Raw genomic sequence first — 25,741 nt, 5'->3', positions numbered from 1 at the left:
CTGAGACAACAGATATTGGCCACAGTCTTGCCAACACATTCAGTTCCAGCTTTACCCCTCTCTCCCCCCAAGGGGACAATCGCAATGGCAGACGGATGCCAGAACCCAGCATTACTGAAGGCTAGGTTAGATCTGCATTGTCCATAAGCAAGAATACAGCTTTCATGGGACCCCAACATATCTGTAGCTGTATTCTACATGACATACAAAAAGACCTGGCACCACATCTGTATGGCCTGGTCAGTCATAGCCTCACCTCAGGCTTTTTCCTTTCAAAATAGCACACTGCTACAGTCATCCTATTCCATAAAGAGGTAGCATCTATAGACCCTGGGGATTATTGGGTCCTTAGCCTGACAAGTCTACTATGTATGGGTATGGACCGCATCATCAGGGATCTGATTGACCAAGATATGGGTGATCTCCTAAATCTGGACCTCACACAGTTTGGCTTTGTGAATGGCAGAACATGCCTGCTCAACCTGGTTGACATCTTTGAGTGAGTCACCAGGGCTGTGTATTACAGTAAGGCACTGCATACAGCCTACCTCAATCTGGCCTAGGCTTCTGATACAATTCCTTGGTCAGGAATTATTGCCCCAACAAACTAGGCATCAACCCCTATATCAGTGGGTGGTTTGCAAATTGGTTTACAGAACAGGCAGTGTGACAGTGGCAAACTCCAAGTCAGACTGGCAAGCAGTTATGAGTGGAGTCCCACAGGGATCAGTACTGGATAGTGTCCTGTCCAACATCTACTTCTCAGGAGTCCAGCCCAACACAGAGGAACTCTGGCTGACCAAGTTCACAGAGAACTGCAAGCTGGGAGCTATCATGAACTCTACAAGTGATGCAGAAATCCTACATAAAGACCAATGAGTAGTAACCATGGCCAGAAGCTTGACACCAGAAAATGCATCATTATCCCCTTTGGTAAAACACCCAGTTCCCAGTACGTACCATATCAACAGAAGCCCAATGAACACTGCAGACATTATAAGAGATCTGGGGACACAGGCTGATGGCAACTTCTCCTTCAAGCACCACACTGCCACTGTGGTCAGGAAATCCTTCTTTATGGCACATTGCATTACAAAGAGTTTTGCATCGAGGAAGACAGAGGTAATTATCTCTGTATACTATTCCCTCATTAGACCACTCCTCAGTTATTATGGCCCATTTGCCATGTACCTGACTAGACACCTGCTACAGCTGGAGACGCCACAGACACACATCACAAAGGAGTTCCCAGGCATTAAACACACATCCTATACAGACAGACTTAGAAGACCCAAGTTATTCTCTGTCATATCACCTAATTAACAGCTATCTGTACTTGACTTATAAAGCCATGTCTGACCCAGCTGTTTCAGAAATGCTACATATAAATCCATCCACACCACAAACTGCAGAGACCTCTACCTCAGTAACACAATCACCACAACATGCTGGTGGGACAGGTCCCTCACCAAGACACCGCACATGCCCTGGAATACACTTCCCATACATGTCATGCAGAGCATCTAGCTGACCCTGCTCCAGAGAAATCTTGATGAGTGAATGGGTAATAGACAGTTCAACCCAAGGATCACTGCAGTGTCTATACTTGATACAGGCACTGGGAAATTACATCTGGTGGCACAATGGCAGGGCCATTCTATGTGCTAGGCTTGTAAATGCTCCTGGGCCATTAGCCTACTACATACTTGTGAACCTATAAAGGGAATGACATCAGCAGGAATAATAAAGTAGGGCAGTGGGTGTTAAACCTATCAAAATACTTTGTCGTACAAACAGACACACTTGCCAGATGTGAGAGTAGAATCACTACCTAAACAGTTATTGGTACCATAGTGTTCACAGTTATTGCATGCACTACAGAGCTTACTGGGTTGAGAATTGGCCAAAGGTGCTGATATGGGGAATGTCATCAGCAGGACTGATAAAGTAGGGCAGTGGGTGGGAAACATATTAAAATACTTCTGCTTACAAACATAAATACCCACACACACATTTGCCGGATACAAGAGTAGAATCCCTGCCAAACTAGTCATTTGCACTATAGTGTTAAGCATTTATCACATGCACTACTGAGCTTAAAGGACTGACAGCTGGCCAAAGTTGCTGATAAGGGACTGACATCATCTGGACTGATAAGGTGGGGCAGTATGAAGTGTTGTGGGTGGGAATGGCATAAAACTGTTTCACCTATAAATAAACAAACACACAACTCCCTCAGTCTTGTATACACAACTGTCACACATACACACTTTTACACTTGTCAGGACTGAGAACAGAACTCCTACCTAACTAGTTATTTGTACTAAAGTGTGATGCAGTTATCACACATGCCACAGAGATTATGGAGCTTAGGCCTGATGGAAGGCACTTCTAAGATGACTGATATCTGCAGGACTGCTTAAGTAGGAAAAGGGGAAGTGTACTGGATTTGAATGGACCCAAAAGCTTTTAGTTGTAAACACACACACACTTTTACATTTTCCAGAACTGAGCTTAGAACTTCTACCTAACTAATTATTTGTACTATCATATTATGCAGTTATTGCACATGCCACAGCACTTTTGGGGCTTTTACATTTGCCAAAACTGAGATAAGAACTCCTACATAATTAGTTATTTGCACTATCATGTTATACAGTTATCACATGTGCCACAGAGCTCAGGGGCTGAGACTTCATGGAAGGCACTTATAAGATGACTGATATATGCAGAACTGCTAAAGTATGGAAAGGGGAAGTGTACTGGATTTGAATGTACCCAAAAGCTTTTAGTTGTGAACAGACACACACACACTTTTACATTTGCCAGGACTGAGATTAGAACTCCTACCTAACTAGTTGTTTGTACTGCAGTGTTATTGCAGTTATCACATGCATCACAGAACTTAAGGGGTTGGGTCTAACAAAACTGACTTCTATGGTGACAGACATCTTTAGGACTGCTTAGGTGGGGCAATGGGAATTACAATGGGTGGGGAAGACCTGTTCATTTCTAGATCCTACTGACATTTTTCTAAGTGTATGAGCATGTCCAGTGTGTCCTTCTATAGTACATGTGGGACTCCATTCCAAAGATTGCTGTACTCCAGTCTGGTTTGTTTTGTGCTACAGCACTCTCAACCTGTTGGTGCATCTGGAGATAGCCTATCAAAATGTGAGGACAATGGGCCCATACAGTGATTGTGACAATTTCTCTCAGTAATGTTTGGGTTGCTAGGGTTACAGAGCTTGTTTTAGCAGACATCTGTCATATATGCCATTTGACACTCCCACGTATTGTTTCAGTACCTCGTGGCATAACTCTTCAGATCATCACAGCGATTTACCAGAGGAATACAGGACGGATGATACACACACCAGGTTTATGGGCCAAATGCTATGCATTCTTGCAAAATCCAGCCTGTTGAGGGGTGTGCCTACAAGCAATTGACTGCTGGTGCTGTGGAAATGGTCCAGCACCTTGGTTATATATTACAATGGTGGAATCTCTGTGCATTTATGTTCTGGCCTAGTCTAAATTCCAGTCCATAGTTGGGTAATATAAGTCAGACAGGAACAGGGTGACAGGCAGACTCCAGATAGATTTGTAGGAGAAAAGATATGTGAGGGTTGTCCTGGGCAAATATGTTTGCCTATAGCTACCAGTACTTTGCATTGGGATCTCCTCAATTGTTGACTGCACTTGGAGGGTCTTGTGTGTGTCAGACTATTTGACCAGCCTAGAGGTGTGTGTTTGTCACACATATATGTATGGCCCACCTCATTTTGCTTGGATGGCCACATGTTGTGGTCAGGATTTTCCATAGGATGAGTGATCAGGGAAGGGTGTGTTACTCCCCATTGCTGTGGCCCAGGGTTGTGGGTGCAGAGATGTCGCCATCTTCCTGGGTTAGGTCTGCCTGCAGTGAGTGCATTCCCATGTTTAAACTCCTAGCCCTGCCTGTTGACTATACAGAGTATCACAGAATGTCCACATCCATGACTCATATATCTTGTTGGTTACCCAAACAAGTGTGGTTTTCCAGGAAAAATAGTTTGGCAAGTCACTAAGGGTTGAAGTCAGATATTACTGACAGTTGACATTGCAGTTTCACAATTTGTACCCATCAGACATTCCATTCTAATACAAATCATTCCATCAAATTTACAACATTATTATAGCAGTATTTCACAGGTGTCATTCATTTTGGACCTTCTTCACCCCATTATTCATGGCTTGTCCAGATTTCTAGCTCCCTGAGGCTGGCAGGTTTGCTCCTAGCAGTTATCAGCATGGCCGTTCTGAGCATTTTGTAGACATTGTTATGTTGGTGTTATGGACCCTATGACACTCCCTAAAGGGTACAGTGAGTGAGGCATAGGCATTTGCCAGAGGCCTGTAAGCCAGGTGTGACAGATGCAGGCCATCTGTATCAGAACAGTGCATTCTGATGATCATGTGTTCCCAATCTGCCAGCAGGAGACACCCCTGGAATGGCACCAGTAGGTTGACTGCGAGTGCTACTGACAATTGCTTTCCATTACTACTGCACCATTACTTTGGGTAACAGCTGGATGCTGCTTAAGGCTAGGAACATGTTATTGCATTTCTATGGGACTATGGGGGGGTGACACAACTGTACATGATACACATCTGCACAGACTGTCCTGATATTTGCTTAACATTTTGGTCCCATTTAGCATAGTGGTGTGCCCTATCTTTCAGACTACAGGCATAGCAGTATCAACCACAGGTCAGATTGTTCTGGTATAGACATTTGTAGTTTCAGACTTCTTACCTTTCAAAGCCATACTGCCACTGCCAGACCTGCTGTGATATCACTGTGTAAAAGTCTGTAGGTGGAGAGTTCATGGATGTCACCATGTGGGGGCCTTTGCCAGGCATTTCTGTATGGTTTTCTACAGCTGATCTGCTGTGTGGCATTGGTGGTAGGTATGGGACCCCCACTTTGACATCAATGGATGTGACCTATGACCCCCGCAGTTATTTGGCTCACCACATACACTGCAGTTGTATTTGTCAACTAGGGTGGTACTGCATTGTGTGGGTAGGGGAGTACTGGGGATACACTTATTGTTGTCTCACAGAGCTGTCAGTTGCCTGCTGCTATCACAGTTAGCCACCCCATTCCCTTACATGCTTGATCAATACCATAGATATGCTATCAGAAAATTCCACTCCATTAGTTTATTTTGTTACAGAGACTGGCTTACCTTGTGCCTGCAGCTGTTGTGAGGGTGGTGCTTGAAGGCTGACTATGTCGGATGCATGCAATACACTGCCTATACATGGTCAGGTATAGGTGGTATGATGTCTGGCATATATTTTACAGTGTGTGCAAGTCAGAGAGAGAGAGAGAGAGAGAGAGATCAGTCCCTGTGGCCCTACTGTGTCAATGTATGTGCTATGCGCTGCCTCTTTGCAAAGGCCAGGGCATGCTGGGCACACCTCCATCTGCCTACACAGGCAGGCTCAGGATGTTCCTCCTCCGAGTCACTCTGTGTATGTGGACGCCTTAGCAATGGTCTGGGGGCTGTGTGGCCCTTCCCTATTTTGTTCCTGCTGCAGCTGTTTCCGCAGAATCATATTGTGTAGCATGGCACATACTATGAACATGTATGCACATGTGGCTGGAGAGTACTGCAAGGCTCCACCGGATATGTCAAGGCAGCAGAACCGTGACTTGATTATCCCAAACACACGGTCTCTAATGATACTGGTTTGTGCGTGTGCCTCATTATAGCATTCTTGTTGTGGGTGTGTGTGCGTATTTCTGATGGGTGTCATCAGCCATGGCACAAGTGTGTAGCCAGCATCCCCCACCAGCTGGCCATATGGGATGTCCCCACTGACAAATACCCGGTACAGCTGTGATAAATGCCAAATGTGGGAGTTGTGATAGTTTCTAGGGCTGCCAGCACACACATTCATGATAATGCCCTGGGCATCACACATGACCTGGCAGTTGATGGAGAGGAAGCCCTTGCTGTTTATGTAGACCCTATCCTGTTCAATAGGTGGTGCTTTGATGTGGATGTGTGTGCAGTCTATGGCACCCAGTACCTCTGGGTAGTCTGCTACATGGTGGAAGAGACACATATTTCTGGTCCTCTCCTCATGGGTGCTAGGGAAGTGAACGTGCTCAGTGGCATGTGGTTGCATGGCATCCAGGAACTGGTGGAGTATCCTGGATGCAGATGCCTGTGAGACCCCATGATATCCCCAGTTGGTCTTTGGAAAGTACCTTTAGCTAGTATTCTTAAGGCTACACATACCTTGGTATCCACTGGGATGGGTTTCCCTCTGTTGGTTCTGGCTTTGAGGTGAGGCTGGCACAGCTCAGCAAGTTGCTGAAGTATGTCCCTGTCCAACCTGTATCACTCTACTATCTCCAGATCATGTAGTCCCTGGTAGGTCACCCTGGGTCTGAACACTCTCCTCCTCCTCAGTCTGAGTTGGTTGTCAACATTTTTCTCCTCACCAGCCTCAGTCTCTAGCACATACTGACAGAGCAGAGCAACAGCAGCCCCTACCATGTTTTTTTACATTTGTCAGTTTAAAATTCCCCCAAATGTGTACACCAGTGGTGTTGTGTTTGTGGGAAAAAGCAGACTGAAAGGTGTTTGCATAGTTTGTAGTAGTGTGCTGGGCTGCTGCCTGTGCAATTGGCTGAGTCTGATACATTCCACCTGCAAGCTATGCTTGTTCTCCTTGATTGTCTTCCTTCTGCAGTTTCCCTTTCCCATTTCCTCCCCGTTTAAGCCCTGATGGACGCCTTGCATTCCCACTGCTCAAATGTCAGCAGTTCTGCAATCCCCTGTGGTTTCTTTTTTTTTGGTGTTTTAGGCCTGGTGCACATTGTGCACATCCATTTAGCTATAGTTTTCAGCAGAACTGGCCTTTTCTAGATGCAAACACACTCTGCATTTCATGGAATAGGGAACTACAGCATCAGACACACCCCTGCCTTAGCTGTGCTTAGCTAAGGGCAAACATGGGTCACTGAGCTCCAATGTGCTTACAGCAATCATGACACACCCCTTTTTCATGTTAGCTGCTCCTCTTGTCTACACCATGGTGTTGGAGCGCCTACATGGTTAGGTGCATTCTGACACTTAGAAGAAATTTATGATTCAGTATAAATCCCCTCATTTGCATACCCCACTGCCTTACTCCTTAGTTACCACACTTACACTGAGCCTTTCCTCTTAGCAACCACTATTCCCTGGTATTGTTTTCATTCTGCATGCCATTGCCTATTATGGCAAAATGCAGATTTCTCTCAAAAGTGATTATTTCTTTTTTTTTTCTATTTTTGGCATGATCCCATTTGTGAGCCACTGCCCTATGCTTAAACGGCTGAGATTGTCAAAAAAAAAACTTTTATTTTACAAAAAATAAACTATTTTTCATGCCAATGGCCATATATTTGGCCATTGGCATGCCTAATTAAGGGACTACATGCTTTCTTTGAGGCTGTCATGCTTCCATTTTCTATTTTGCAGAAATGTATTCGGCTCCTGCACCCTACATTGTTCCTGCACAGAGACCTGCCTACTTTCTGAATCACTAACTCAGCTCATTTGCATGTTTTTCACCAGCAAATGAGCTGATTAGCTTACTGCAGGGCTTTCCATGCAGGAACAGTGTAGGCAGGCTTGTGCACATCAAAACGGCATGTTCCTGAATTGCTCAGCAGTCATATTCCATGCAGGAGCGCCTACACTGCTCCTGCACAGAAATTTCAGCTTTGTGAATCCCGGGGTCTGTCTTTATTCTAGTCTTCTTTTTGGGGACTATTTTAAAAAATGTTTTTTGCCTGAGAAATGGTTTGGGATGAAGATCATTAGTTTATTATTTTTTTTTTTTAGGATTTCGAAGGCGGTGAGATTTTCTAGCATGTTTTAATGGATGAGAAGGAGTCCTGGGTGAAGTCATTACATTTTGAGAGTGTTGGGGCAGAGAAGATGAGGGTGGTAGAATCTGCACATTGTATTATGACTGCATGTTTGGAAGATGAGTAAAGTTTATTTATAAAGATATTGAACTAAGAGAGAGCCAAGTACTGAACCCTGAGGTTCCAATGTAAACATGTAGGAAGAGTGAAAAGTCTTGGAGCTTTTTTACTGCCTATTGGCTGTGAGATAACTATGGAGCCATGACAGGGCTGAGTGGAAGAGGTTGAAGGATGACAATTCTGTGAGCATATTGTGGTGAGAGACAGTTTCAAATGCTTTAGATAGCACAAGAAATATAGATGATACTAAGTGGACAGAATTTATCATGTGCTTTATGGTGTTTGAGAAACTGGGAAAGGAGGCTGTGGTACTATGTTTAGAATGAAAACTGCATTTTATGTTTAACAGGAGATTATTAATGCCATCTGTAAGACGTTTGGCTGTAGCTTACTGATCTAGATACTCTTTTTGTCTAGTTTAACCACTTTGGAAGCTAGTTACAATCTTTACCGATTTACCTGCGGTGTAGATAAGCATGTAAAATAGCTTCCAAAGTGGTTAAACTAGACAAAAAGAGCACCAAAACTGGCAAGCTATATCCAGACTTCTTACAGATGGCAGCCTCTCTGACACGCCACTCATATTCATGTTTAGCCTTTCATTAACCTCCAAAACTGCATATAGCCTATTCAAAGATTATTTAATTGTATGACTAACCAAGGTGCCTTTCTCTTCTTTTCCTAAAGATTACAGGTCAGTAGTAAACATTTACTCTTCAGAAACATATTAGAGAAAACTTATATAAGTAGTTAGTTGCAGCTATATAAATAATTATGGACTGTAATGTGATGATCAGCATGTTTTTGTCAAATGTTTTACTTTACACTCAGATCAGAATGCAGCACAACTGACCTTATGTTTGCTGTGAGACAGATAGTTGAGGAAAAGATGGAGATAACTCTACTACTACTACTAACCCCTACTTCACTCTTTTCCTCCCCTCTCTTGTATCTAAATTTATTATAATCTTATACTTGATCCAAAAAAAAAAAACTTAGTTCTATGGACTCTATGTTCTGAAGTGATGTTATACTTTCTCCCAAACTTACTTCATACCTATGCATAAGTAACTGTCTGAACAATTGCACTGCAAATATACATTGGGAATTACCTATGTTGATTGCTATACTACCTAATCTCTTCTTTTATATAATATTATGTAAATATGTAATCATCATAACAATTTGTGTGTGTGTGTGTGTGTGTATAGGATGTAATTGTTGTAATCCTAGTACTAAATTTCCTATGCAGTGTTGTGCTAGTTACTTATAAAAGTAATGTTACTATTACTAGTTACTTTTAAGTGAAAGTAATATATTACTATTACTTATTACTTTTCTAAAAAAGTTATATATTACTATTACTTGTTACTAACTAAAGTAACTAGTTACTTTTGAGTTACTTTTGCATAAGTATAGTTTATCAATTGTCATATTCTGATTTATTCATACAGTACTTGTGTTTAAGGAATACATGCTTATTGCACATGAATATGAGTGTATTATTAAAGCTGTATACACACCGCATTACAATAAAGATAAATAGCATTTTACAGTTTACAAAGTCCCACAGACCAGTCTTTATAGTCAGAGTCACAATTTAAAACTTAAACCAAAGTACACACAGCATGCAACACAAGACCCATAACAGGTTACAGCCCATCAAATGTTCAACAACATACATTAGGCTAATCTGCTAATCTGATGAAAGTGATGCCGAGGACACAAAAATACTTGCAGAATATGTCATAAAGGTCTAGCAAAACTACTATCATAACAAAGTCAACCAAAATATCACTATATATATATCTATTCATATCACAATGACTAAACAATCACTACACATTTTTGTTGGATCGAAGAAGGAGCAACTTTCCAAAGTGTTCGTCGGTGAATCTATTTCTTCTTGCAGTCAGCACTTGTCCACCAAGACTGAACAGGTGTTCAACAGGTGCACTAGATGGCAGAGGTGTATTAGTGTTCAGAAATATCTTCTTGACTATAGGGAAACTCTTGAGAGAAGATATTTCTCTAGAAGGGTCAGCCAGATACATTTCCATCTGAGAAGATATGCTGACGCTGACTGCTGTCGATACTTTGAAGTTGAAGAAACTGTCTTCAGCAGTTAGTGCAGACGCTTCAGATGACCCATGCTCAAGTTCATCCCATTTCTGCATGGCATCAAGGAGTACAGCCTTACCTCTGAGTTTCTGCTCTTTGCTGTCCATCCATCTCAAATGGAATTACGGATGCACTATGCTAGCCAGAATGAGCTCTTGTCACTTCAGAAGGTGATCAAACCGAGCCTCAATGCCTTTAAAAAGAGCATCGATTAGTGGCACAGTGAGCTTCACAGACTGCCTGACTTCAGACAACTTGTTTTTCAAGCACATAATGGTGGGCATCAGGATTCCCATGAAGCATTTCAGCTCCAACTGCAGGATGTCCAGAGCCATTGCTTAGGGCTGCATTGCTTGCACAAACCCAGCAACAAAAGTCATTTCAGCAGGCCTGAAGATGGCAATTCCAATCTCTTCACATATCTCATTCAGAGAGCTTTCACCCTGAGATGCAATGCGGTGAATTCTCTCCATCATATAGAAAGTGGGATTCCATCGTGTCACATTGGGAATAGTCAATGCCAGATCACACTTATTGAGAACCACCTCAGCAGCTTGGGTGCTGCGACTAGCCTTGTTCCAAGCAGCATAGCATTTGGTCATGGTGCTTTGCATGATCTTTTTACACTGTGCATCATCACAATCAGATTCAGCATCATGCACGGCAACTAGATTCAATGTATGTGCTGCGTATCTCAGATGGGGAGGCAGTGAATAGGTGCTCTCACTTTGCCCTGACTGACTCAGCACGGCTGTCACACTGTTGTAAATCACTTCACCATCGTCATCCTCATCTTGGGACAGAATGCCTGTAGTCTGAGATCTCTCACATTCTGCAAAGACATTGAAAGCCTTTACAAAATTGCTGCCATTGTTGCACACACCTTTTTATCTGTCTGATACTTGATGTGAATGCTACAAGATCGTATGTATGCCTCCCCTGTATTCTGCAAAATGACAAAGCAGATGACTTTCATTGAAGTGCGTCACAGTTGATCCAGTGGGCGGTGACGCCAAAGAAACTAAGATTCTGATGGGTCTAAATGTCAGCTGTAGTGCAAGCAGTTGAAACACTTGCTAAATTTTCCATCAGATTTTCCTTCATATCACTGAACTGTTTCTCCACCTGTTCGACAAGAGTTTTCCTGCTCATGACCAGCTTTCCTGGCTGCAGGCCAGTTACAAGGCTGAAGAAGGATGGCTGCTCAACAATGCTGAAACACTGCATGTCAGTCATTCACCACAAAGTCAATGATCAAACAATCCACCTTGGACTGTGTGACATGACCAGAACCATTGAATGCTGCAATAGACGACTGTGTCAATGATTTCTTGTCTGACTTGTCAGGCCCAGAATCAACTGCTTTCCTTTTCAAACTATTTAGCTTTCCAAGTATGATAGGATGTGATGTCTGAAGATGCTTTTTTAAATTTGACATAATGTATGCTGAAGTTCTGTATGTCTTCTTTTTCGGTGGACATAGCTTACATTTCACATCAATGTTTTTTTCCATTGTTCGTTTGTAATTAGGTCAAAGAATTTTGTGTAAATGGATTGTTCAAATGAATTTCAACTTTCCATCTCTGAGAGAAAGCACTAAGCAGAAAAATAAATGGATGTGCATGGAATATCTATATATTGCAAATACATCTGTCAAAATGTGGCTCTGATCGGCTGACGCTTAAAATAAAGGTGCTGCCAGAAATACAAAAAAAAAAAAAAAAAAAAGAAAGAAAAAGTTAACTGTATAGAACTTTTTTTTAAAACATGAACCTACAGTGAATGAATTTTCTAAGTTTTCTTTAATAGCTGAATAAAACACTGATTTTGCATCTGAAACACCTAAATAGTATATAGAGCAGCATAAACAACTGAAATATGGCAAGAGGAAGCTGTTATGTAAGAAAAAAAGTGAAGCCCTGTCCTTTGCACTGGCTATGGGTATGGTTTCTCCTGCAAAAAAAATTTTCTACAAAATAGTCCCTCTTTGGGCATTTGAAAAGGTGGCAAACCCATTACTTAGTTACTCTGCTTGTAGTCTCAGTTTCAAAAATATGTCAACATGTAACCAGATATCCAAATTCTTTTGCCCTAAGGAATGTATGATGTTTAATTTACACAATATACATTACAACAACTATATTACCAGTAAAGCAGATCAAAGATGGCCATACACAGTAAAAGCCACCTTTATTATACCACTTCAAATCACCAGTGGCCATTTCCTTCTGTCAAGACATGCAGTGGAGGAATTCAACTGCCTATCACCAGCGAGGAGTAAAATGACAAGGCAATCATTCTTTAAATGGCTTTTCTACTGGACTTTGTTGTTTTAAATAACTAAGTATTCCACACACAATAGAGTTTGTGCCACCTGCTGCTGTCTGAGTTTGCAACCCCTCCTCTTCACAAAATAAAATATTCCTTTTGTGGGGATTTTTTCAATCATAGTACCTGGCTGTCAGTCCACAAATATTTAAAACATAAAAGAGGAGACAAGTGCTCCAGATTATGTGGAATGCTCTACATTCAACCATAAATGATCCCACTGTTCTGCAATGAACAGCTTTGGCTCTGCTACACAACTTTTGATTGGTTCATATACCACAATTGCTGCCAATCAGCATCAGAGTCACCCTAGAGCAGCCCTTCCTGCGGCAACCCCCTACCCCCCCCAAAAGCAGCTTCCTACCCAGCCATTCCACATTTATATCACGTTATCGAAAGATGAAAATGGCGAACGCTATTTCATTGGCCCCAAAACATCTAAACATGAAAATATCGAAAATTCAGAACAGCAAATTCCCATGGAAAAAATTTGCTGCTCTTTAATACATACATACAACACAAGCACATCAAACAAACAGCAACCACACACATGCACTTAAATTCCTACATCTAATGCTACACTAAACTAAACATACACTACTGTCTTCCCACTTTCCTTAACCCAAACCCTAAACCTAAGGTCCGTCACTATCGCACACTCACCTAACCCGTGCCCAAACCCTAACTCACTTAATCCACCCCTAACCCTAAAGTCTGTCACTATTGCACACACGCCTAACCCGCGCCCTAACCCTAACTCACTTAACCTGCCCCTAACCCTAACGTACAAACAATCGCACACTTACCTGAACCCAACCCATAACTTTCCACCACAGCACTAAAAATAGTGAAACTATAGAAACGGCCAACCAAATTCTTTCCCGAGGAAAGAATTCGCTGTTCTGCAGCTTTGCTATTCTTAGCATTCATTGAATAGTGTTCGATATCAGAACATTCAAAGTTTTAATACTTCAATGTTCTGATATAGACCTGCCATTTCAGTGTTCCATTACTTGACTATTTCTCCGCAGTTACCATCAACATTGTTCAAACCTGTCAGTGTACATACTGCTTTCTTACTACAATGATTACAGATATTGAACTAAAATAGCACAAACACTGATAGCCATTTGCTAAACAAACAATACAGTCTCACAATGAAAATAGACTTAGCATGACCAGTAAACTTCTCTGCCCTTGAAAGTCACATTCATTGAAACGGCATTAAAACTCACATTCAAAGAAAATTCATCTAGCCAGTGGAGGATTACATTTACCTTTGGGCTGTTTTCAAACCATAGGCTCCTTGCACACATTTTTAGGGACGTGCATACATTTATGTATTCCTTGATTCACCTTCCTGATTGTATTAAATTATATTCCTTGTATAATACAGCACCGCTTGTTAGAATGTTTTAAATTTGTAGTTTTGAACATTCTTTCAGTAAGTAATGTATGGACCAATAATGACAAAACTAGCCATTTCAGAAAATTTCAACCATAAAAGACCACTCAGACACACACCTGCACCCACACACCCATGCACACATGCACACACACACACACACACACACACACACACACACACACACACACACACACACACACACACACACACACGTGCATAATAAGCCATAGCATTACAGATTTTACACTGTTAGCAAATCCAGTCAATACATTATTTGTACTATTCCTGCTAACCAGATCAGAGACTGCTGTTAATAGTGATCAAACAACAGTACATGTAAGTAACTTGTATCCACAGAAGGCATCTGTACCCAACAATAATATCTACTTTATTGTGTGCATCTCAGATGGTTCATTATGATAATTAATACATAAATTAATTAAAAGCAACATTAATAATGTATTTAATATCACTTCACACAATTGGACACTAGTCTTGCAAAGCTAGATCAGTGACAGTTTAAATTACACAGACAAGAGGTTAGTTACTTTCATCCATGCATAGCCCCCTCCTTAAGCCAGCAGTTGTAGCCACTTATATGTACCTTTCAAAGTCTGGTTATGGTACAGTAAGGTCATCATTTATTATTTCAGCTTTGTCCCAGACAGGTACCACACATTAAAAGTATTCCAAGTTGTTTCATGTAAATCCCATTATTTCTGCAAAGCCAGAACAATGAGTAAACGACAGCAGACAATTAGCTATACATAATCTGAAACTCAAAAGTTATTTAGTTACTGCAATCCTCAATGAAAGCCATATATTTTATGAATAAATATACCCTCAACTTCTTTGCTCAAAAACCCTGGAGAAAGTCAAAGAGCAGTGGGTGGAAGAAAGCCCACAGATCAGGGATAATTTCTAAATATTGTTAGCTCACTTATAGCCTTAATGCAGCAGTTTACATCAACATGCACTTTCAGAACAGTAAGAGGCATAACACTCTAATGTCTTGCATTAGTGACAGACTGTAATCCTCAAGTGACTTACCAGGAAATCAAAAATCCTACAAAGGACAGGATGAAAATATGAGACAAATCAGGGCAATTGAAAGGTTGATTGGGAACAGATCAATGAACATTTCATAAAAATGGAGCAACAGGAAGGTATAAGCATCTGATCAATTGCCTGTTAGGGTTAAAACAATAGTTACCTGTAAGCCTACACAGAATGTTAATAGGGAACTGAAGCTCTCTACTTTCTTTACATGCCCTGTATTTTACCAAAATTTCTTATGTATGTACTTATCATTTGTAACAGGTAGCAATACAGCAGCTTATTTATTTTTCCTGGTGCATTTTCAGTTTTTACTTATTTTTCTCTTCAAATAACCATGAACGGCAACATGGGAAAGGGAAATCAAGCAACTGCACAGTCGCGAACAACTCTGTTAATCAACCACAAGGCGCCAATTTAGAAATCTCATTATTTTCTTTTTTTTAATAGTGGGTGTCCATGCATATAACACATACACATGCATGCATGCATGCATGTGTATAACACATACACATGCATGGTTCTCCTTAAAGGAGAAGAATTTTTTTTTTTTGGTTTTGGAATGCGGACTGCCCCTCTCGCTCCACCAGCTACATGGCTGAATTCAAGCAAAAAGTAACGCAAAAGTAATTTACACTTGCGCTACTAGTTATTAAAAAAGTAATATATTTCAATTACAGCGTTACTATATTGAGAAGTAACGCAGAATATTACTAGTTACTTAAAAATGCATATATTACAGTAGCGTTACTTTTGTAACGCGTTACTCCCAACACTATTCCTATGTGATTTTATACAATTTATTGTATCCTTTGGATCTTTTCTCCTTGGGTCTCAGCTGAAAAAGGGCAACTGCCTTGTTGTTGACTAACCTGGTCAACAAATGTCAAATAAAAATAAAATCAATAAGGAAAGAGTTCAAATGGTCATCCCTAGTCTTGGAGAAAGCATATGACAAGGCCCCAAGAAAACTTATTTGTGAAGTCATAATGTAGTTCAATGTCCCAGAAGCACTGACAGAATTAATGCAGGCTATGTGCAAGGACTCAATTATATAAGTATGAACAGTGTCTGGACATAAAGAGGGGTTCCCATAGGAAGTAAGTGTACAACAGGGTGCAGCTCTAAGCCTGCTGATGTTTATAGTGATGATGGAGAATTTAACAAACTGGTCAGATGGGAAAGATTCACAATTTTTTTTAAATCAACATATATTAACACCAAACCATTGTTTTTGACTACTTGGACCCATTTAAGCAGACCACACAGCTGGTTCAGTTAAACTTTCAGTTATGTCAAAGTTTTGCATTAGTTTAGGCTTGTCTTGTATTTTTGACAACATAAACAAATGTTGCACTCGTGGTTGTGGTTAAAGAATAAAAAACATTTGGTTTTAGTTTTTTTTTTTTTTTTAATGGTGTACAGTCAAACAGACCGGCTTTACTAATAGCTTTTTACTTACTTAATTCACTTTGGCAGTTATGCTCATTTCACATGCTGCAGTAATACTGGCTTAATTATTTAAGTATGGACTATCCAGCACATAAACCCAAAAATAAAATGTGTGTCCCCTCCACTCAGACGTGTCTAGAAACTTACCAATGCACTTCAGTTTGCCTGCAGGTCTAAAAATTTCAGTTTCTGTTTCATGCAACTGCAGATACTTCAAGAAACATCTGATTGCAGCTCATGCTATTATGATAATATTGGCCCTGTGTCAATGCTGAGCGTCACTTGTGTTCCATGCCTAAGAATTTTAGCTTTCCAGTTTGTTTCCACATCAGACATAGTATTGACTGAACCCAAAAATGTTTTCTAAGCATTATTTTTAACTTTATATTCAACAGTTGCTTCTTTAATTAAATTTGTCTTACAAATGACAGCAAGACAGCTGTGTTTTTTACTTATTTTACACCTTCTGCCACATGCAACACACTGATGTGACTCTTTGTAGTAGAGGTCACACCTCATGCATTTGCCAAGCTTACACTTATTCACTTAGTTTGACCAAACTGATGCCTCATTTTAAACTTGCCATTAACCTTTACCTCTCAGGCATAATTTGCTATGCTCAGATTAATATTTTGCCTTTATACTAATTCCACCTGTCTGGCAATTTTTATGGCTTTTTCTAAAGTTAGATTAACTACATGCTCAATCACAATTCTATCTCTGCTTTGTTTATCTTTTGTGACAGTAAAGCCCAAAATTTCAGCCAGTCACTGCCATCACTTTAGGAAAGTTTCAACACATTCAAACCTCAGCTTGTAAACATCTGTAGAAGCATGTCCTTTTATGTATTTATTTCTCATTGTCACAAGATGTTCATTGGGTTTGCGCAATCACTGACTCATTAGTAAAGTTTAGTCCCTTCATAAAAGAAAAGCAGTAGGGTTGCTAGAGTGGGGCAAAGGGTGCAGATGCCCTGGGGAGCAATCAGTCATCTGATCCATTATTTAAATTCCTGATCGATCTTTAGTGCAATATTGGCTTTCAAAAGTCAGTATTGCATTTACAGCCAAACCATGTGCTATAGCACTCTAGTTGTGGTTTAAACTGTAGCAGCTACTTGATGCATTATAGCAACCAGTTTGTTACAGTTTAAAAGTAAAAGATTTTTTCTTTTTTTTTTCATTTGTGGTCAAACCTGAGCACTATAGTGCACCCTTTGATGTCTAACCCAACTTAACAGCTGCTTGCTACATTGTAACAAGCAGTTTGCTGCTGTTTAAAAGTAAAAACAAATATATATTTTTTTAATGAAACCTAAATGCTGCAGTACTCCATACCAAGCAGTTTGCTACAGTTTAAAAGAAAAAAAATATATTTTTATGTTACAAAATGGGAATGGGAGGAAGGAGTGTAAGGGTGCAGAAATGGGACAAGATAGGTTCCTGCATTTCAAAAGTCCCAAGTAACTGATCGTGGACTTTTTTTCCATTGAATAACTGAAGCAGGAGAGAGTAGGCATATATCTGTTTGCATTTTTTGCTCTTCCATTGAAGAACTTGGGCAGGAGGGTGGTGTATTATGTACCTGGCCACCTGATTGCTGTGCTAGTAGAAGGGATCATTTTTTTTTTTTTGCTCTACACTGAGCTGAGTGGATGGGGTGCTAGTTTGTGGGACTGGCACATGGTGCTGGCTGAGCCAACTATGCATCTGATGAAAAGAAACTGCATATGGCTTCCACTTTATTACAGAAAGAGTACATTAAGCAATTCATCTGGCTTTCATCACCATATGAAATTGTGTAAACTTCTGTTCCAGGCAGGTAAGTCAAATACTTTTGGCAAATCAAACAAATCTGATGGGTTATATTAAAAAAAAAATCTTATCTGAACTTATTGGTTCAATCTGGGTGATTAAAGGACTCTACAAGGTAAAACAACTTTTGTTTGGTAAAATAATACAGTTTGAGCCTGGTAGATTCACTTATTCATTCAGAGAATCCTTATTCTGACACCATATCAGAGTGTGCACCAGTAGGTACTCAATAATATTTGTTGGTATCTTAGAAATGTTGGGATTCACCATCATTTTAGCCAAATAGGTATTTTTATTATATAAAATATGGAAGTCCAAGAGAATTTGTGCAGACCTGTACACAAAAGCCCTGCATGAGCATAACAACTGCATAGAAATGGCAGTAACATACCAAAATAAACCAGTCAAACCTCAAAAACAAGCCACCTGGGTGGATCCCCTGATATTAATAGAGTGTACAATGAAAGAAAGAAAACTCTGTCAAGAAGTAACAGGAAATGTGCACAACAGAGCAGAAAGTCTCTCATTATTCTAAACAAGGAAATCAGTGAACTAGTCAAGTCTCTAAAAGCAGACTTTGAGGTAAAAACTTCCAAAGCTAAGCATAAGGCATTTTGTGCTTATGTCCACAGTCTTAAGGAGAGCACCTATCAATGTGTAGAATTAGTTGTAGATGGCATCACCTATACTCAGCCAGAAGATAAAACAAATCTGCTGACTGACAAATTCAGCTCAAATTTCACCTCCCCATCACCTTCCACCACCGATTACCACCAAAGAACAGGTTGCTACTGCACTATCCAAAGCCAAAACATAGCTTCAATGAGGCCTGATGATATACTAGGTTGCTTCTTAAATCAGGACTTATCAGGCCCATTAGGATCACTGATTAACCACAGCATCCAGACTGACTTTGTCATGGCAGAGTGGAGGACACCACCAGTCATCCTTCTTCATAAAGGGAAACCATCTACTAACCTGGGAAATTACAGACCCAGAAGAGTGACTGGTCTTATATGTAAAGCCATGGAAAGAATAATAATGGACCTGATAAATAATAACATAGGAAATCTCCAAACACTGGTCCTGACCCAATTCAGTTTTGTCTTGAGCAGGTCATGCCTACTGAATCTGGTGGATTTCTTTAAGAAAGTCACTAAAGCAATGGATGAGGCTAAAACAATACATACTGCATACCTTAACCTAGCCAAGTCATTTGACACTGCATATGTTGACCTCGGCAAGTCATTTGACACAATCCTCCACTCAGGTATTATAAATAAACTCCGAAAAATGGGCATAAATTCATGCCACAAGATGGATAGTCAACTGGCTCACAGACAGGACACGCGGTTGAAGTGCGTGAATGCAGATCCAGCAAGAGTCCAGTTACTACTTGTGTGGTACAGGCCTTAGTACTGGGACCACTCCTGTTTGGAATATACTTTTCTGAAGTCAAGGCTAATATGGAAGGCCTCTGGATGAAAAAATCTGCCAATGACTGCAAGCTGGGGCAATCATTGAATCCTCCAATGATGTAGATATCCTTCAGGAGAGTCAGAAACAGATAAATTATTGGTGCCAGAACCATGGCCTAAAACTAAATGCAAACAAAATACATTATCATACGCTTTGGGAAGTCAAATTCTCCCTGCAAATTACGTTAGTACCACATGCCTAAGAGTAGACTCATAGGTGACAGATTAAGTACACAGATAGATAGTAGCCTGAACTTTGACCGGCAATGTGTCCACAGTGGTAAGGAAGTCCTTCTATGTGGCACAACATATATGTAAATGTATGGCATCCAGATTCAAGGAAATTGTAGTCCTGCTGTACTCAGCCTTCATTAGACCAATAATCAAGTATAATGCGCCATTGGTCATGTACTTGACTAGGCACTTACAGCAGTTGGAGCAACCTCAGTTGTTCTCTCAAAGAAAATACAGGGTGCATAAAACATGTCCTATGCAGATAGATTAAAAGCCCTTTCACATAACTCTGTCCCCTACCAGTTATTAAGAGTGACCTATGTCTGACCTAGAAGACACTCACAAATCCTGCCCTGATTGACCTGCTACATATCTACAAGTCAAACAGCACAAGGTTCACATGATCTAGGAATCAAAACTTAGTCAGCAACTCAAACCAAACATGCTGAAAAGACAGATATGTTTCTCAGAGACTGACCTTTCTTTGGAATAGGCTTTCTGTTCATGTTAAGCAGAACCATTCCCTGGCTGTTTTCAAATGTAGTTTGTATCAATGGATGGGGAATCAAAAATTCACACCTGGGTCCCTTATGGACAGGGACAATCTGTACTGAAGGCATAGGCATAAACCCTTGCCATCCTCTTTCCCCTAGGGGTAAGTTATTTGGTAAAATGAGGTTATATTGTCCAGGCTTATAAGGGCTCAAAAGTCATTATCATAGTAATCTCCTCTAAACCTATGAACTTATGAGAAGTGATATAATACTTTAGCTTGTTTGAACATAATACTGTGTAGCTTAGAAATGCAATGCATTATAGGATATGCACAATTTTAAAATATCAATACTACAGACTAATGTTAAAATGGCAATGGCTATATGACACACACACACACACACACACACACACACACATAATATATATATATATATATATATATATATATATATATATATATATATATATATATATATATATATATGTAGATATATATATATTTATACGTACACTCTAATAGCTTTATTCCACCTATAACAACAATTCCCATATTAGAAAAAAACACGGGGCAGGAATAAAGGATGAAAAAGATGTTGAAAGTGACAGTAATAGAGGAAATATTGTGGTACTAATAAGAATTGGGTTTTCACATCAATAAGCTAATGCCTTAAATACAAAAAAGTTAAAAATCAAGAAATTTGTTATTAGGCACCAGCTGCATGGTGTAGAGATAGATAAAACCCTGATTACATTGGAGGTGATGTGAGTTCAGTTAGCAGTCTGGAATACATGTAGGCGATGGCTGGGGTTAACAGGAGTGAGTGACCACTACAATTGACCCATCTTGAGGATAGGAAGGTGGCTTGGATTGCCATACATTGAGAGACCTGTTGGAAGCACTGAATGTAACCCAGCAAAGACTGAGACAACAGAGCTTTTGCAGTGTCTGTGCATAGCACAAGAAAGACAATAGGAATATAGCACATTGTGGTGTGTTTCCCCTCAGGTGGCTGCAATAGTTGGCACTGAAGGGGGAAGGTGAGCTCGCAATGGGGACATAGTATTTTGAGCCCCTAGCACCAGTAATCTGGCACATTATCTACCATTTGACTGGCCAGAGATCAGAAACTGGAACAGGACTCCTGGGTGGAAACAAATGAGCAAACAGACTCTCACCCTTCCCAAGAGTGTATAGCTCTTGTGGCCCCAGAATGAATAGGCCAGTTTGTTGTCAACAGGGCAAGGTGCTAGGGGAGCAAATAAAAAATAAATGAAAAGAAAGAAAAATGTGGGAATAGGGAAGTCAATGTCTGTTGGCATATAAAAGCAGGTCCTATAAAGAAACATATATATGAGATAAGTTTCTAGGAGTGTAGGTAGTATGTTCTGGTAGAAAGAAATAACAAATAATAGCAAGGAATAGCAGAAGGATTGCGTGGAGACTACATTTATATAGCACGGGTAGGACTAAGATTGTTTAGAAGTTGTACTGAAGCTGGAACTACACACTATAACTGCTGTAAAGGTTTACACAGAGGAGACATGCAATGGTGTTCTAAATGTTCACACTGATTAAAGAGAAGAAATGACACTAAGCAATACAATTTCTTGCAATTTATACATGGCTTAAACATATCAAATATGTGTATACCATCTCATATCAAGGCCAATGCTTGTACAGACTGTGAATATTAATGTATAGCTATATTTCTATGTCTGTTTCCCCCACTGTGTGCTGAGCATTAACCTTTGATGGTCAATGTCCCATTTGTTTTCCATTCACCAGGGTGAAAACTCACAGAGAAGGGTCATCTCTAAGGCAGACATCCGTTATTATAGCCCCAGCTCCCTGTGCATGACTAAAAAGTCCAACAGGTTGTTGTATAATGGGATATATATATATATATATATATATATATATATATATATATATATGCATGTCTTCATGAATATACGATCTGATAGAACTGCCATCCTTGTAAAAAGCACTTTCACATGATCCACAGTCCTCACAGGAGAAGATTCAACCAGAGTAGATATGCCAAGCACATGACTCTCCCATTCCCCTCCCCCTACAATAGTTTTGTTCTGCCCATTGCCATCTCTAAAAGCTGTCGGAACTTGTTTTGCCAGATTCATAGTTAGGGCTTAATCCATCTATGCCAACAAAGCTGAATGCCACTTTATATTTGAAATGCCATTTTTTTTAAATTTATTCTGTTTCTCTTTTAAATTTAGTTTTTCAATCTTTAATTTTTCTGCCGAAATGATGCAAGTAATTTTCATTTATTTGTCCTGTATATTAATACCCTTATGAAAGTGTTTGCCTTTTTTGGTCTTGATGTGGTTCAGACTTCTCAGAAGAATTTACTTCTCCAAGATTAAAAAAAAAAATGAGCAAGTCTGCATTCTGTGTTTCATGTATTAAATATGTGTTTCATGTAGAGATGAAGAAATAGTGAAGTATTTGCTCAAAAGTGGTCAAGGTACTTCAGGTTATGAAAATGTATGATTTTTTTGTCTCAGATAATTGTACACTGAAGTGAATGAATGGTTGGAGTTTCATATATTTATAAGTGTCTGTATAAAAACATTCAAGCCAGGATGTTTAAACGTGTGATAGTATTAAGATCATATGAGAAGAGCAAGACATGGTTTTGATTACCAAAACAGCAAAGCTAATGATATGATGACTCTTTTTACCTTTCAAAATACAGTCCTCAGAAAATAATACAGAATCTGAGGCTGCACTAGCCAATGACTTGAGATGAATGCCATCACCATTTCTATTTTTCCTCTGATAACATCATTACCATGTCTTAATGACTTGCAAGCGTTTTAGTATATACTTTACTTGTGTAATTTTATTGTAAGAGTAATTAAATGCTTACATTTTTGGATGCAATGAGTCACTCTTAACAACTATGCCAAAAGCAATAGCATCTCAATATTTAGCAATAGCATCTCAGCATTTATTAAGACCATATTTTTATTATACCTGAAAAGCTGTCAATGATCCTCTGCTACAGCATAAAAGACCTTTTCTTATCCCATATGAAAACCACAGTAGAAAAACTTTTGCTCCACATGACAGTTTCACATTTAGGGGTATTTTAAGTGATTTCATTTTTTAAGCCAGTTATTTGTGCAGAAAAGAAAAAAGGGAAAACATACTGTAGTGAAAATTCAGAACCTGAATATTGATATCCAATGAAATTAGGGCTGGCAGGCCACAAACTGGGCATATAGCTCAGATGTCCATGTAATCACACAAACAAAAAATGTGTTTCATTGTTTGCTTGTGAAAGAGATGACTATAATAAACCAACAATCTTGCACAAAATAAAAGCCCTGACAAGGATGTCTGGAATCAAGAAAAGCCTTTTATTTCTCATTTCAAATGTTGCCTTAAAGTTGCTTAGATGCAATTTGCAAGGGACAGAATAGAATGATTGCTTGTAAAGCCAGCAGGAAATGTGAAGTTATGTAATAGAGGATATTATTTGGTTTACAAGATCTGACAGCTCAAGACAGAGGTCAGAGACAGTACTGCTTTCACCTCCTGCCCTTTGTAATAACATTGTGTTACCCTTTCCAGATGTGTCTCATATGAAGCTATTTTTGATTCACAATACAAAGTGGTGTAGATCATGAAACTACTTTTTATCACAGTATAGAATGGTTCTTCATACATTTTTTCTTTTGTCTTAAAAATAGCAAATTAACTCCTGTATTTGACACTTGTTAGAATTTTGTGCAGCCCATTCAGATTTATTAAAACATATCCAGTGCAATCAGCAAATATTATTTGAAAGGCAGATATTTTATTAACTGTGTTGAGCACATCGGGGCAAAAAAATGTTTGTTTTCTTGATTAGGTGAAACTTAGTGGATAACTGATAAACTTCTTTCTAGCAGTATGCAAGTAAATATTATGAGTCCGATTCATGGTCTCAGGAAAACTTCAATCACAGCTTCTTGGTTTATGCAAAAATTTAACATTTGAATTTAAGTTCACGTGCCTGTCAGGCATGATATTTTTTACTAAATTTAATATGCTGGGTTGCCCTTTTAACTTAATAGAATGACTTATGGGTAATATTAGCTCTTGCAAGGTTACTCATGAATCTCAACATATTCATAGCATAATGGCAGATTAGCATCACCATTGTTGCTCAGTCTTGCTCTCTTGTTGTCTCTGCTGCTTAACATTTATCTTGTTCATATGCAGTTCAGAGGTCAAAGGAAGCACTATCATACAACATTAAATCCTAGTCATGCTGCTAAATGATGCAGGAATCACAGCAGGGAAAATTGAAAATATTGCTGACATTTAACAACTTGATGACAAAAATACTTTAAGAAGACAGCAGGATAATATTCAATAGCTTCATGTGTTAAATTTTAAATTCAGTATTTTCATATTTTACTGCATCAGTGACCATGAAGCAGTTTAAGGAAAAAAATAGACAAGAAAGGACAGAGCTGGACCATCATCACAGTGTATAGTGTTTACATGCTTTATTTAGCAATTTTTAAATTTGTATGCTTTAACTTTACCAAGCCACATAGTGTATAATGTATTATGTGAGTGTTTAAAAATATGAAATTATCCATGCTCACTTGATAAAAATCGTTTAAACTGTGAAATATTTCTGATGTTATTTTTACCACCGGTAGACATCAAGCTTGTTTGCAAAATGCAAAGCCATTTCACTCTCTGTGAAGTTGTATTCACACCTGAGTATTGATTTTTTAATAATATTCATATCCAGCATGAAAAACATTGTGTGGCATTTATCAGAGGTCTGAAGCCACATAAAGGACTCCTGTGTCTGCAACTTTCATACTGCATTGTAAGGTTTGGTGGTTTACTAAATACTACCTTTTTCACTCTAATTAGCTATGATTCTCTTTTGTGATTTTAGATATGAAGACACCCTTACCTTATGGTTGACTTCACTATATGATAAAATTTCATCATGATATGTTTTGGGTCATTGTCATATCAGAGATTACTTGGATTGAAATTAGATACCTTACCTTACATTAAGAGTTGAATACTGATTGCCTTAAAACACAGCAACATCGTGAATAATGTCTGATGCACGTGAAAAGGGGACTACTTATTCTATGTTGTGTGCCTTGCCCAGATGTTAGGATAAATGAAGGACATAAATTCAAGTCAGCTTCCCTCTGAAGGATTTAGCTGTACTATTCATTTAAGTTATATTGTATTTATTTTCCAAATGTTACATAGTATGGTGATTATATATTACGAGTAAGATGGTAAGCATTCTGAATAAAACTGTAA

The sequence above is a fragment of the Protopterus annectens genome, chromosome 7.part0, assembly GCF_019279795.1.
Source record: "Protopterus annectens isolate FY-2018-M chromosome 7.part0, PAN1.0, whole genome shotgun sequence".
Classification (NCBI taxonomy): domain Eukaryota; kingdom Metazoa; phylum Chordata; order Ceratodontiformes; family Protopteridae; genus Protopterus; species Protopterus annectens.
This window is presented reverse-complemented; position numbering follows the sequence as displayed.